The 12,185-nt window shown below is 49.5% G+C and overlaps 1 long non-coding RNA gene across 1 annotated transcript; it reads right to left on the bottom strand.

Moving 5' to 3' along the window:
- Positions 1–7,267: 7,267 nt before the first annotated feature.
- Positions 7,268–11,513, bottom strand: LOC130543438 (uncharacterized). Its single transcript, XR_008958790.1, has 2 exons — positions 11,256–11,513; positions 7,268–9,652 (listed from the first exon to the last, which is right to left on the bottom strand). It is a non-coding gene; the product is annotated as an uncharacterized LOC130543438 (long non-coding RNA).
- Between the last annotated feature and the right edge of the window lie 672 nt (positions 11,514–12,185).

Raw genomic sequence — 12,185 nt, 5'->3', positions numbered from 1 at the left:
GCTACTAAAATAAAGAGCTTTTCCCCCTTTATTCTGTAGTCTCTCAACTGGTCATGGTATTTTTTAAAATTTGCTATTTAATGTTATCTCTGTCAGGCACAGGGATACCTATGGGGCAAGTGGAGACATTCAAAGAATCTTGGGGCCCTACTCCAAGACTTGGGACATGTGTGGTCCATGAGCTGCTGCTTCCCACTCTCAGTATCTGCCGGACCAATGGGCTGTGCCCCAGCTCCAGAGGGAGCCAGGCATCTCCCCTTCCCAGAGGCCTGATGCCCTCACCCTCGGCAGGCAGATGCCCCCACAAGGGTATTACAACGTGTGTGTCAGGATGCACTAGGTGTCTGGGTCTGGGGTGGTTGCAAGGCTTGCCTGCACAAAGTCACCTGCCAAATGCATGGTGGCACTGTCAGCCCAGGGTGGAGAGAGCCATCACCATGCCCATCCCCCCAGACATGGAGAGGGATGCTCGCCCAACCCTGACCCTCCCACACCTGTGCCCAGGCCTCTGCTGCTGGTGGAGCTGGCAGTGGTCACTGGAAGGCGTTATGGAGAAGGGATCCTGGGCATGGTGCCAGAATGCAGGTAAGTGGATGGCTGAGAAGCCGTCCCAGGAGGTAGAAGGTGGTGGAAGGTGTGGCACACATGAGCCAAGGCCCTAAGTCCCCAGCACGTAGTTCATTGTCTCATGAACTTCACTTCCCAAACACTAAATTATTAAGAATTTCAAGATGGCAACCACAGTGTATGAAACCTCAAGGAGGGGTTCCTTCTGAGAATGGGGCCCCATTCAGTCGCACTGGTCACTTACCCATGAAGCTTACTGGCAGCAGGAAGCCGTAGAGGAGCTAGGCTCAAGGCAGGGAATCCATTAGGAAGAGACAAGAGCTATCTGGGTGATGAATCCTGTAGCTAAGGCAGTGGTGTGGGAATGGGGAGGAAGCGGAGACGGCAGATACTTGGAGCAGGGGAGCAAGTGGGCCAGTGGAATATAAGGGAACTTCCCAAGTGCTAGTGTGGACAACTGCTACTTTATGAAATACCTTCACAGGAATTTTATCATTCATTCTGCAAATAGCCCTGTGGAATATATATTTTTGTTACTTCCATTTTATGGCGAGGAAATGGCTCAGAGAAGTGAGGTAATTTATTCAAGTTCACTCCAGTCAGAAGACTCGGGACTCAACCCAAGGTGTTTGATTTCAGTTGCCTACGCTATGCACTCTCACATTTGGCCCCTCTGCTGCTCTTGATGACTGTGGTCTGGTTCGTTCATTCATTCATTCATTCATTCATTCATTCATTCATTCATTCCTTGCTTCACTGAGCAGACACCTGCTACATGATCTCACTGCGCCAGGTGCTCAGGTAGGTGCCGGGCAGGCATCTGTAAGCCGGCCGGCCGGGCCTCTGCTCTCGTGGAGCGTACGTTCTAGCAGGGCCCAGGTGCCACATTTAATCAGAGATTCCCGTAGGGCTGTAAAGGCCGGTAGAAGCCATTATTTCATTTTCTCTTTTGTTTCTTGTCCCAGTTTTTAATGAATTAGAGTTTGTTTAGCTGCAACAGAGCAATCATGACTACGGGGAGAGGAATAAAGTATCCTTTCGACCACCCCGATCCAAAAGCTGTGTGTAATTAGAAAAATCAAACCCTAGTTCTCATCATCTCTACCTGGGCTGGCAGAGGTCTGTTTATTCTGTAGACAAATAATTATGTTGTTTTGTTCTTACATTTAAAAAACACATATATATTATCTGTTCAAAGAATGTTATGAATCTCAGGCTAAAAGACTGGGTCCTTCTGACGAAGAATAAATTTGAGAGTATTAAGTTGTTGCTGAGCCAACAGCAACGGTTCTGAATACTGTTCAGATGACTCAACAGTATGGGTCAGGAAGGCACTTGGCTGGCTGATAACTCAGCCCCTCCCAGTGCCTCGAATCATAGAAGACTGTCAGGAAGGCATGTGTCAAATGGTGTTAGGATGAACCAGTTCTCCCCCTTGATGCACAGCCCCGGAACTAGAATGGCTGCCAGAGGGCATGCTGCTAGAACGCGAGCGCTCAGGGTATGATGCCATCACAGGAAGTCTGGAGACTGCAATCCTTTCAAAGGCAACGGATGCTATGTTTGATAGGAAACAACGTTATAAAAAGACGAATCACCAAGTGAGTAGTCACGGAGAGCTCAAATCACCATTCTTGCCGGAGAACCTCCTGGGTCTGATGATGTTTCTATGGCGTGGCTGGTGTCAGAGACTCTGGAGGAGCGGAACATGAAAACGTGTGATGCCAGCAGGCCCCAGCCAGGCTATACATGTCAGCATGGTCCTCGGCTCTGAGCAAATGGACAAGAGGGGTTGGAAGAATCGGCATAGGTCCTGGAAGGTCTGGTCCATAGAAGGCCTGGGCACAGTAGTGACTCAAGGAGCCTGGTTCAAACCAAGAGGCATCAAGGGATCGGAGACCATCCTGGTACCGCCCGCTGTGTACAGGAGGCCCTCTTGTTCTGTGTTTGCTGTGTGAGGCGTGACTGCTCCTGATGGCCTTCCCTTCCGGGCCCCGTGGCATTGCGTTGCCCTGTTCTCACAGTCCCTCTCCATAGTAACAGACGCTTCCACTGAGTTAACACCTCAACCCATTAAGCTTAAGTGCTTTTCAAAACATTTTATTATTGGCTGAGTGTTTGTGAAGCAGCTTACCTTGGACTCCCAGCGGCTTCAAGAGGTTTCGTGCCCGTCTTGTATTCCGGAGGCGCCGTGCCGCAAAGCCGGCCCAGTCTGACCGCGTGACTACACCCTTCCCTTCCCTGTCTCCCCAAAGAGCATGACGACACTCATGGGAAGGCCATGAAGAATTCTGATTTCGTCCTTTATACCACTGCCTGGCCAATTTAAACAGAGACATCATCCCCTTTAAAAAGATGTTTTAAATTGTATGTTCCATGGATGGAATCTGACCCCCAGACTCAGGCGCTAAGCACATGACGAGCTGAGTGGAGCTTTCCACGCTGCTCTATTGAGTGAGAAATCTAATGGGCCACGTTCTGGGTCCTTTCTGAGACACTTCCTGACATCAAATTCTTTAACTTCTGTTGGCAGCCGGGCACCTCTGTCTGCCTTCCTGTTGCCATCATGGTTCGATAGTTGGGCTGTCCCAAGGAAATGATATTCATTTATTAACATCTTGCTAAGATGACTTAAGTAGGCACCCCAGTGTTTAACCGTAGTATTACGTAAGACCCACGCGTCTCGAACAAAGTTGGTCCATTCATGATGCATCTGCAGAGACCCGCTTGGATTCGTGTGCGTGGGCAAGGGGCAGGGGTAATAGACATCCCAAGGTCATGATCAGCAGTAGATATAACCAATAAGGTACCGATGTAGCAGAAACACACATGTTCTGTTGTAATTTTCTTTCTGCACCTAACATACGATGTGCAATATAATTTGCATTTCATAAATCAGATAGGTAGATTAAGCAAAGACTTGAAAAAAGAGCTCTCTGATAAGAAGCCACGGTACATATGCACAGATAAATTCCATTCAAGAGGAGATTTCGATTTCAGGCCCTTCGGAGAGGGTTGTAAGATAGGGCAGCATCTAATCTTGAGGCAGGTAGATAGTGGTGAGATGGCTAATCGCGAATCATTTCAAAGCAAACTGTGGCTGAGTGTGGTGAGGGGCAAATCACCCCTGGGCTTGGGCCGCAGGGGGAGCGGAAGCTGTCTCGGCGATGTGGAGTAGAACACAGAAGCTGCAAAGCTCTCCACATTCCTTCCTCCAGTCCCATTCTGGCTCTTCAATTGCTCTGAGACTTAAGATGTCTTTTCCGGAAGTTTCCTGAAGTCACGGAGAGCCCCAGATCTCCCAGAGCGGAGGATGCCCCTGTCACCAGAGCGGGAGGCAAGCCGGGGAGGAGCCGGCTTGCTGCCCTTCTAGGCATCCCGGCCGCTGCGCGGTCCCGCGACAGTGACGCCTGGCTAGAGGGCCGATGTTGTCTTGGCAGCTGGGCTTCCCTGAGCCCCGCGGCTTTGGAGACACCGCAGCAAAGAAGAGTAGGTTTCTGGAGGGGCCTTGAACTGGAGCATGATGAGAAAACCCAGGTCAGGAGGAGCTGGCAAGGAGGGAAGAGTGGTCCCAGCCACGGGAGTCGAGGAGAGATGCTGGGCCACAGATGTGCCTCCATGTGGCTGGAGTGCGGGGTTCGCGGTGGGAGCTGGTGGGCCGGGCGGTGTTTGCATTTTGCACATCAGACCCTCTCCTGAAAACCCTCTCCCATAGCCCCCTGCCCCTCAAGTGTGGCCTTGATTGTGTGACCCTAAAATATCCCAACAGTATATCAATGATGGCTAAATCGTCACGGCACAGTTTCATGTTTATTTTGAGCGCTGCCTTTCAGCGTCCCCACAGAGTCTCTGTAATCGCCACACGATGTTTTGCTGCGAGCACAGGGCTACACACCTGTTTTCACACTCGAGTCTTCTTTGTGTCATGTCTGTACTCTCAGGTGATGTTCCTACTGATGACAATAGCACTAACATTGACATAATTCTGGGGGCTTCTCAAACATTTAATCTTCACGAAACCCCTCGGAGGTCGGTACTACTGCTACTATTATTATTCCCGTTTTACAGGTGAGGAGAAAGAGGCACAGAAGTTAAGTCACAAAAGATCACATTCTGTTATGTGGTGGAGCCAGGATTCACGTCCATTCTCTCTGGCTTTGCTGTCTGTGCTCTTAACCACTTGGTTATTGGTCCATCATCTTCTCAAATGGTGTAGGAGCATGAGTCAACGCTATCATTTAGAGCGTCCAAAGGTTGTGGAAATGTGTGTCAGCCATAAAGTATTCCCACCCTTGCATGGATGGATACATTCGGGCATTTATCGTCCACTTACCCCTGCCACAGCACCGTGCTGGGGAGAAGACCAAGACTGACACGAGCTTACTGTCTTTTTGAAAAGTCAACAAATTAAATAAGAATCACAGTGATAGGGGCGCCTGGGTGGCACAGCGGTTGAGTGTCTGCCTTCGGCTCAGGGCGTGATCCTGGCGTTACGGGATGGAGCCCCATATCAGGCTCTTCTGCTATGAGCCTGCTTCTTCCTCTCCCAGTCCCCCTGCTTGTGTTCCTTCTCTCGCTGGCTGTCTCTATCTGTGTCAAATAAATAAATAAAATCTTTAAAAAAAAAAAAAGAATCACAGTGATAGGTAATGGAGCTTATGCTAGATGAAGTTTAAAATAACAGTAGCTAATTTTTACTGAGCATTTTGCTATGTATTGCTAGGCACTCTTCTCAGGGCTTTTTGTGGATTCTCTCATTTAATCCTGGCTGTGACCCTATGAGGTAAGTACTATTTTATCCCCATTTTACAGATGAAGAAATGCGAGTGAGGCAGGTGAAGCGAGGTTGTGTGACTGCTGAGTGATACAGCTACGTAGTGGTGGAGCCCAGACCATGGGAGGACATGCGGCAGGTGAACCTACCGTAAGAATTAGGGAGTCTGGTTCCAATCAAATGGCAAGCAGTGCTCATTGAGATAACCAAATGTGGGAGGTGCTTCCTTCACGTAGTCATTCAGAAGCATATGTCAAGCATCTTGGACATGCAACGCACCAAGGGAGGGTGGTGGTCTGTGGTGGGTGGGTGCAGGTAGGGGTAAGGCAGAGTGCGTGCACTCGCAATCAAGAAAACGCAGTTCAGTAGCCAGTGCGATGTTCAGTATCTAAGGGTATAAAGATAGGAATTGCTCCTTGGTCTCAAATTGATTAGCATTCTAACAGAGTGGGGGCAGGCAAGCCTGCTCATGCTTACACGCCACAGCAGGATGGAATGAAGAATGTGGACTAAGAAGGGAGGGATCTGCACCTCTGGCCCAGAATTCAGTACTGGAACTCCAACTCTGCGACGTGAAGCAAGCTGCCGATTTCTAGAGCCGTAGAAACAAAGGCCCAGAACCTTCACATGACAGACGAAAGTTGTCAGAAGCTAGAGAAATGTTTCAAAAACTGACAAATTCTGCTTCAAGTGCCCCTTCCAGCCCCGAAGATTGTATGAATCTTAATGTGTAAATAATTGTTGAATGTTTCAATCACACACAGCGTGCATGTCAAGGCTTTGGCAATCTGCGGTTCTGGGAATACGGTACTACGAAGTCTTCCCGGACTCAGGGAGAGGCACTTCAAAGGAAAATGGAAAAGCACAGAAAACATGAAGGAGATGCTCCCAGCACTTGGGGGTATCTTAGGCAGATGCTTGGAGATGCCGGGAAGGAGAAGGGGGGGACCGTCAGAAGCCACGGTTGGCGGGAATGAAGGAAGGCTGGCTTCAAGAAATAGTGCAGGGCCAAATGGTAGCATTTGGGAGGTCAGGGAAAGGAGCAAAGGAGGAAGAGGAGGAATGTTTTCCCAGGTTTAAACTGTTTTCCTATTCATTAACATAATGCCTGTGTCCATTATCTGCGTAAGAGTGCCTTGGGTATTCTGTACTATGCTTGGCTGGCTGCTTTGGGTAAATGGATAGGGAGGGTCTAATACCAAGTTCCGGAAACTATGGTAGAGGACAAGGCCTCCGAAGCTTCCTACACGGAGCAGAGTTTTTATAATCTACTTGCACAACTAACCTTTAAGATTCATCTGGAGCCTTTCTCCACAAGGACCCTCTTTAAGCTGGGCCCTGCTCACCAGCCAAAGCTGGGGGCGAGCATGCAGAGAGGAGGGAGTTTCCTATTGTCTGTAGAAAGCGCCTTTGAGCAGAGCATCATCAATAGGGAGACGGAGAAACAGAGGAAGAAGTGGGGGGAGGAAGGCAGAGGCGCAGACGGAGGGCACCGCCTGGTAACTCCGCTGCAGGTCCTTTGGGCTGTTTCCCTGGTTGACGCTGCTTTAAAAGCCACGCAGTTTCATTATTATGGTCCTTTCATCTGTCATTCAAGTCTTTGCATGATTTGTTTTCTTATGTTCTTCTTTTACCACAAAAGGAACTATGGCTCTGAGTCCAAGCACAGTCACCAAGCAGCCCCCAAGGAGGTGGGCAGGGAGTGTCCTAGAAATCATCTGTCTTAAGGATGTCATCTTGGCAAGACTGTCCTGTCTGTACCAGCCAGGGAGGAAAAAAGGCAGACGGCCCATCAGATACACTTTGATTTAGATGCATTCTGAGGGAAGTTAGGAGAGGATGGGCTCTTCTGGAGAACTTTGCCTCAAGCCCTGCATACGTTCTCTCGAGAGCAGAACACGGATATTTCCTCAGACTGCCAGAGCATTTTTGTGTTTTTTTTTTTTTTAAAGATTTTATTTATTTATTTGACAGAGAGACAGCCAGTGAGAGAGGGAACACAAGCAGGGGGAGTGAGAGAGGAAGAAGCAGCCTCCCAGCGGAGAAGCCCGATGTGGGACTCGATCCCGGAACGCCGGGATCACGCCCTGAGCCGAAGGCAGACGCTTAACCGCTGTGCCACCCAGGCGCCCCCATTTTTGTGTTATCTTAATAGTACATAAAAGCTATTTGCTGTAATAAAAAATGACACCAGGCTGGGAATCTGAAGACTCAGGTCTGAGATCTGCTCTTTCACTTCCTAGCTACGGCCGCGTTGCCTCCCTTGTAGCATGGTAATGACGGGCAAATGAGAAACGCTATGACAACACCTTGTAAACTGTGAAGTTGTGCAAATATTAGTTAGTTTGTTACTGTTACCTAGCAATACTCAGGGATTGTCCTTGTCTCCGTTCCAGGTAGGTAGCTAGGGTCCGCGTAACTGAGGGCTTGGCAGGTTCAATTACAACAGCAAGGCCACATTAGATGAGGGAGACTAATGAGGGTTTCATTTTGAAGACCTAGAAGAATGCTACAGGTGAACCCTGTGCCATTCTCCTGAACAGTTGCTTTGGGGGGGGGACTACTGATCCCCGCTCACCAGGGATTAGGGGGGAGAAGGACTGTATTTAACACCAGGGATTGTACTGAACACCTGCAGGCCCCTGCCCCAGCATTTCGTCTTGGGTATCCCGGAAGACTTGGCACCCTTACCAGCTCCTTCTCCTCCTACGGGCTCAGCTGTAGCTGCTTTTCAAGTGTCTCCTCTCCTTAGTGATCTTTCTGGCCCCTGTCTTCCAAACCCAGTCCCACTGTCGGCCTGGGCTCAGTGGCTGACCCTTTGCTTCCGTTCCAGTTCTCAGGGTCTGTCTCCTCCCTTGGACGTGATGCTTCAGCGTCCCCCTTGCTTCCTGGGGCCCTCTCGTCTCACATGTTCATCCCCTGAGAGGGGAGCGAGGAGACTCGGGTTCCATACCCCACCGGGGAGTGGGCGGCATTGTGTCGGAGGCTGTATTTAGAAGGGCTCGGACCGAAGGGTCTTTCTATGCTCCCTAGCATTTACCAGAGTGCGCCCCTGATGTACAGATATTCAGAGGTGCTCCTTTATGTGGCTGTTCTCCTGCTTCTGTGACTTTTCCAGTTTGCCAGGCAGTCTCTCGGAAGCTCCCATAATTCCTTACTGCACTCTGCTGTGCACAGGGAGTCCCTTCTTTCTGTCTGGGAGGACACCGCTGAGTCTCAGGGGGCCCTGGGAGATTTTCCTATGCTGCACTCCCGGCCAGGCCCTGCTAACCTCCACTACTTTCTTACTGGTGATTTTTTTTTTGCCTGGACAGATCTTCCCCGGGCAGATTTTCCTATGACCACGTGTGCCTAAGCTTCCAGATCCTTCCAGCAACTCATCTTGGCCTCAAGGATAACTTTCTTACACGCTGGCTACATCAACTTCCTGGTCTTGCCTCCATTTTGATACCTTTGGTCTCTGCTGAGGCTTGGGGCGAATGGCCTCCCCCCTCCGTGTCAGGGCTCACCTCACCAGTGCTCATGATCCCCTCCCCTCCCAGCACCGGGACTGGTCTGCCTATCCTGTCTCCAGTCCCCACCGTTGGAGCTGTGAAGAAAGAGCTTCTGGGCAAGATGCCACTGGCAAGCCTGTCTCCCGAAGAACAGACCCCTTTTCTCTCTAGTAGAAACCTACCCCTTCTCTCACAGCTGTGTGAAAAGAAGCCAAATGCCCATTCTTAACGTGTAACAACTGAGGCTCACATGCAAACTGCTGTTATCTCAGCAGGAGAGCAATTTGCAACCATTTAAAATCCTTTCACTCTTCCCTTCTCCTCAGTGTATGGTTATACACACACCAGTCCATATTTATTAGTGCAGATGGTGAGAAACTCGTCGTTGAAAGGGCTTAGAGCACAGAAGGAAGTGGATTTTTGGCCTCACTCTGGCCTTATAAACAAGAAGGCTTGAATGATTTTAGGTTCCTGATTCTCGCCTCAGAAGAGCACAGTTTGCTTCTCTCCAAACACAAGAGGTTGTAAATTGGTAATTCATCTCAACCAAAGGCCACATGATGAGCGATTATAGAAGTGTTTTTTTCCTTGTTGTGTAAAGGAGGAACCCGACATCTGAGTGTGGGTTCCAGCTGGTATTTGCCTTTTCACCATTTGCAGCCCAAAGGCACAGTCTTGGCCGGCCCTGGGCTCACAGTATACACCTCGGCCTTTCACCTGCATCATGGCCAAGGCCATCCGGGCCATCTCGAAGGGGAGAAGTCAGTTCAGCATTTCAATGTGGCTTCTTCTTCTTCTTCTTCTTCTTTTTTTGCAGCTAAAAAATAAATCAGTTCTAATAAAAACATTTATACTATATTCTTTATTGTCAGCTAATTCTGCCCGAACTCATTAAATGGCAGTGTGTGGGTTATTTGCTGTCAGTGAAATTATCAAAGGCATTTTTCAGCTGGGGCACCAGGAAAACATATGCTTCAATGCCAACTAAAACAATAATGAGGAAATGTTATGATCAGTCTTGACCAGATGACCCTGTCCATTTTAGATTAGTTCTTAATTTCAGCACAAGGGTCATCCTGTGAATTCTTACAATAAGTCACTGCTCACCACTCACATGAAAAAGATGTGACTTATTAGAAAACTCACTGTACTCATTGCAGTTAATGAGATGTGGAAAGCTTTGTAATTTGATTTGCTGGGCCATATGCTGTAAAGGGATACTGCTGATTTCATTCCCCCGTATTTAATTTAAGCAGTATGCAATACCTTCTTCATATGGCTACTTATATAATAAAAATTAACTTGGGGTATAAAAAATACACCATTGTGGGGTTTATTACTTGGTGTGGTTCAGTTTCAAGTGTTTTTCATGGAAACATCTGTAAGTAATGTGTGTGGGTCTAATTTTAAATCCCGCCAAATATTTTCCATTTAACATTTGGTTTAACTGACAAGCTTGCAGAGGTGGTTTTCAGAGTTGTTGGTAACAGATATGTACAGTATTCCCAAGGCAATAGCCTTTTTGTTTTTTTTTAATGGCCGACAGATAACAGTAATGCAAAACTGGGTTTTTGACCTTTTTCACATTTCAGTGGATATGAACAGCAGTTCAGAGTATAGGCACTTCTATCTCTTAAAGACCCAGCTGCGGTTTAATCTGGTACCCCCTAAAAATAGTTACCTTGGTTGTGACTTTTGTTTCAACATCTGTGGGCAAGGACACGGGTTGCAGATTCTCTGGAAGGCTGACTGTGAGAAAGGGACCCCCTTCAGGACAGGGGCCTACCTCCCCTCTGGAAAGATGGGGAGGGAGGAGAGGAGGAATAGGGCTAACAGTCTGAGAAATGGGCCAATGCCTGGGGAGGTCTGATCCTCAGAAGAAGCTAACAGGACCACAGTCTATTTTCCTACTGTTGAAAGGCTGTATTTATAGATAAGAATATAAATATAAACATATGTGTATACATTCTTGCCTAACTCTTAGGGGGCACCCAGGCCCCCTGGACCATCCAAGGGTCCGGTCAGCAGCTGGTCTGTAAAACCACAAAACGAGGTGAGGTTGCCGGATAAAATAAGAGAACCCCGAGTTGAATTTGAACTTCAGATAAACAACAAGTATTTTTCAGTATAACCACGACCCGCGGCGTGCTGCACTTTTACTTGCTCAGTCGGGCACCCCTACCACCGGCCGGCCCGGCCGTGGGGCTGACTCCGCTCCGCGTTCCACTCCCCCGCCCTCCAGCCTGAGCCAGGTGGTGCGCTGCCGGCGGCTCCGGGCGGACAGGAGCCACAAGCGCCCCCTCCGGGCTGGGGGCCGGCGCCGCGCTCCGCTCGGAAACGCGCCGGTTCCCACCGAGGCGTCGCGGAAACGCCGACTCAGCACCGGGGCGGGCACGAGGCGGGGACCCCCAGAAACATACCGAAACCGTCTCCATGGCTGCCTCTGAAGTAGAGTGGTGTGTGTGGGAAGAGAAACTCGAGGGGGAAGTTCAGCAACCAACGCAGAGGTGTGGAGTGAAACCACAGGGAAAACCGTCGGTTTTGCTTCAAGGGAATTGACTTGTGAAACTCGCGTTGCGAAATTCCACTCGGTCGGATTCTGTGAGAACCGAAGTTTGCTCTAATTGCCAAACAAAGCGAACGGGCCCGGGGGCCGGGATCCGCGGGAGTGGGAACCGGCGCGGGTCCGATGACGGGGCCGGCCACTGGGGGTCAGGATGCGCTCGCCGAGTGGCCCTGCGGCGGGCTGGACTTCCCGGGGAGGAGAGCCCCGGCGGCCCCGAGAAACCAGGGCCCGCCGGAGAAGTTGCTGGAAGAGGCACCTTCGGTGTCCCCGGAGCCGGCCGTCCTCCCTGGAGTCCCCCGGCAGCCCTGATTTGCGAGGCAAATCTAGGCCCGCGCCGTCAGGTGCTCAATTGCCTATATGAGAGCCACGCAGGCTTGCCGATGACAACACTCCGATAACAAAAGAAGTGTGGCCTTGTCGAAGATTTTATGTAAAAGGAAATGGTTCATTTGAATTCAGAAGGAATATTAAAACAGGGCTGGGAGATCCAAGCCTTGGATTTTCTGCCTGATGACTTGCTTCTTAGAACTCGTTTAAGATAAAAGAGGGGGGGGGGAATGAAAAGGAAACACTCCCCGAAATATCCAACCACGGCTTAATTTTTGTTTGCTGCTGTTTTCTTCAGAGCAAGGTTGCCTTCGTGTTCACCCTGGACCACAGCGGCAGAAAATGAGATTCCCCTCACTGAGGGATTAAGCAGAGTGAGGGGATGTGGAAGCCTTGAGAGACTGGGAATTGGCGAGTTTGAAATGTTTGAAAGAAAAAAAATCTTCAGTGGTTTAAG

The sequence above is a fragment of the Ursus arctos genome, unplaced genomic scaffold, assembly GCF_023065955.2.
Source record: "Ursus arctos isolate Adak ecotype North America unplaced genomic scaffold, UrsArc2.0 scaffold_12, whole genome shotgun sequence".
NCBI lineage: Eukaryota > Metazoa > Chordata > Mammalia > Carnivora > Ursidae > Ursus > Ursus arctos.
This window is presented reverse-complemented; position numbering and strand designations above follow the sequence as displayed.